The sequence below is a fragment of the Apis dorsata genome, unplaced genomic scaffold, assembly GCF_000469605.1.
Source record: "Apis dorsata unplaced genomic scaffold, Apis dorsata 1.3 scaffold_295, whole genome shotgun sequence".
Taxonomy (NCBI): domain Eukaryota; kingdom Metazoa; phylum Arthropoda; class Insecta; order Hymenoptera; family Apidae; genus Apis; species Apis dorsata.
In genome coordinates, this window is record NW_006263570.1 from 2,509,650 (window position 1) to 2,513,068 (window position 3,419).

Sequence of the window (3,419 nt, forward strand, 5' to 3'; positions counted from 1 at the left end):
TTGCCTCGTCCACCCTTCTCGTCCTCTCCACCTCTTTTACCCTCTTCCTCTTTCCACTTCCTCCGTGCCACCCTCCCCCACTTCCTCCACCCTCTTTCTCGTCTCTACCCGTTTCTACCCGTTCCTCCTCCTCTTTTTTACCCACTGCCAGAACTTTCCGCCACCTCCTCCTGCTGCGGTCCAACGACCAGGCGGCGAGGAAAGCCGGCTTTAAAATTATAATGGCACGCGCAATTTTGATAACCGTCGCCCGAACCACCACCCACCCGGCCACCACCGTGTACTCACCACCGCACACCCTCGCACACCGGCCAACAACTCTGTCGAGAATAGTAGGCTAGTACATATAGGAGCTCTGAACCTGTTACGAGGCACAACGACACACGATTTCTAACCCCCCATCCCCCCTCTTTTTCTTCTTCTTCTTTCCTCTCTTCTCGGAGGGTGGAAAAGGTCTTTTGATATTTCAGCGCACGTAGATCGGCGGAGTTACTTTGCGTTACTACCTTTCTGGACAAGTAGCCGGGATAAGGATCCAGCTTTTTTTTCGGGTGAATTTTGTAGAAGCATTGGTTTTCTCTTTTCTTTCGTTTATTTTTCTTTGCACTTTTTCTCTTCTTTTTTTCTTTTTCTTTCCTATCCGATTTGTTGTTTACGTTTCTGGCCGATGTTCATGAAACGTTGAACGTATATTGATTTATAGAATTGGACAGGTTTCTTTTTTTTTTTCTTTTTTTTTCTTTTATCGAATTTTTCACTCGTAAGGATTCACACGAGATATTATATACGTCGGATTAAAATTATGATACGATATGAAAGGATATGTGACATGCACAATGTGTAGATTGAAATTATTTAGTTTACGATAAAATTGATCATTAACGAGAGTTAAGCATCATTTATGGGATAAATTTGAAAAGTACACTCTGAAGGAAACTCTTTTTGCCACTTTTCACGAACTAAAAGATAAATGGTTGTCGAGAGAGTCTGATTAATTATGTTCGTGAAATATTACAGAAATTGAAAAGTTAATTCACGTTTCTATAATAATAATTATTTTATCCAATTTGAATGCTTAGTACGTAGAAAGCACCAATTTGATTTCGGTATAAGTTATTGGAACGTTTCTATCAATCATGTTCGAACTTTTTCAATCCTGATAAAAATACACGTAATTCTGAAATACTAAATTACATAGATGGATAAATTTCGGATCTTTTTATTTTCAAAATTAAAAAGGAGAAGTTTGCTGAATATATTCTGATAAATTCTTTTCGATACTCATTTTAATATTGGTATTAATGAGTTTTAACTGGCAGCTATGCAAAAATAGAGGAATAAATAATAAGAAAATAGCAATGTAGATTTTTTATAAATTAAATTTTGTTCACAAATGAATTTTACTACAAAAAAAAAAAATATATAATGTTCTATTTCCTCTTTCTTTTGTTAATTAACATAAAATTAAATATTTATAAATTCTTATAAACAATGTAGTTAAATTCATTATATTATTCTAAATATTTCCCAAAATACGTTTAAATTTCGAAATTAACCAGATATAATATGATATAATTAACATAATACGTAAATTTTTTAATTCTCAGCTTAAACTGTAATAAATTACATTTTTTTCAAAATCAAAAAAAAAAAAACACTCATTACATGGTAAATTAAATTATCGATATTTTGCATAATATGAATAGAAACTGAAGGGGTTCAAGCCCCATTTTGCTAATCTGTTCCCCCCAAAGAAAAAAATTCTCAAACGTTACGCGCGTTTCGTGTCGCGTAAAACCTTCATTTGCGGCCATTAAAAGAAACGTTGGGTCAAATATTTCACGAGCTCGTTTCCCGTCTCGGGTCTTCATCTTAATAGGACACGGCGCGGCGCACTATTTAAAGCGATATCGCGTCTGCGACGTATTAACGCGCCACCTCGTTCCACGCCCTCCGCGCCACCATTCCACCCCCTCCCTCATCGCGGCCAGCAAGACCAAACAATGACGCGACGACGTCCACGACGAGAATGGCCCCGCTTTTGTACCCGGAAATTGTTTAAGCTTTTGTTATTTTGCGGCTTCTAAATCTCAGACGTCAGCCGGCTCCCTCTCCACGCACGCTCCTCCATGCTCGACTCGAGAGCTGCATCCACCGGGTGGCCGGAACACTCGTGTTCCGTTTTGTAACCGCCAACTTTCAACCGGAAGCGGGCCTCCTTCGTTGCACTAATTCGATTTTCGACGATTTTTCGACCACCTCTTTCTTTCTTTTTCGAATCTTTCTTCTCATTTGCGAGGATATTTCGAGCCTGATTTAATATCGCGACGTATTTGACGGGGGAGGAAAGCAGGTGCACGCAGGAAGTTTGACGCATAATAAAATCCAGGAATTCTTTCTCCTCTCTCTTTCTCTCTTTCTCTCTCTCTCCCACTTTCCATGTCTTCCTGTCCTCCTTCATTTTTTTCCTCTCTCTTTTTTCTTTGCCACGCTCGTTTTTAATTAAACTTCGAAATGAATTTCTTTGTCCCGAATTTGCATATTTTAGGCACCTATATGAATTTCCAATTAACAGGCTCTTTATGGGTTAATAATAAAGACGTATTCCCGTGTCGAACCGCGTCGATCGTTGTTTCCCGTGATCACCGACAGATTACGTTGCACTCGGTGTTTACGGATTACGTTTTTTCCTTCGTTTCGTTTTCCCTCCATCTTCATTTTCTCTCTCTATCTCTCTCCTATTTTTTCCTCCTTTTACTTTTGGATCCATAACGATCCATTGATTAAACCGTTCCATGGCAACGTATCAATAATTACCATTTGCTTCTTACGCGCAACACGTTCCACGAACAACGCTCTCCGTCTCCATTTCCGCGGAATTTATTAGCCCCGGAATACAAAGGACAGATCCGTTTTCGAAATGCACGGATAATGAAATTAACCATGCACAGCGTGCATCTCTTACCGTGAGAGATCAAATTCCCCGATTTTTCTACGAGCTCGAGAACCCCCCCTCTCTCTCTCTCTCTCTCTTTCTCTCTCTCGGCACTCGCCTCTCTTCCCTCGCCCCTCCTCTCCCGCCATCCGCGTCCTTCTCAGCGTCCACTCTCTGTTTCCGTCGAGTGCGTCGCGCGAGTGCAAATAAATTCGCGAGAGGCGAAGACACGCGCTAGAGAGGCAACGCGCGATCAATATTTTCCTTTGAAAATTCGCCGGGAAATCAGCGGCAACCTATTCCCTACCATTTTTCCATACTTAATGAACGCGTGCAAGTACTCGTTACTGTGCTAATGCAATTAAAACGCTTACGGTGAATTATAAATATTTGCATGAATAAGTAAGTATCCAACCAAACGAGATTATCGTCGGTTATCGCCACTCTTACGTGTAACCACCCTCCAATAACCGTCCCCCCCCCC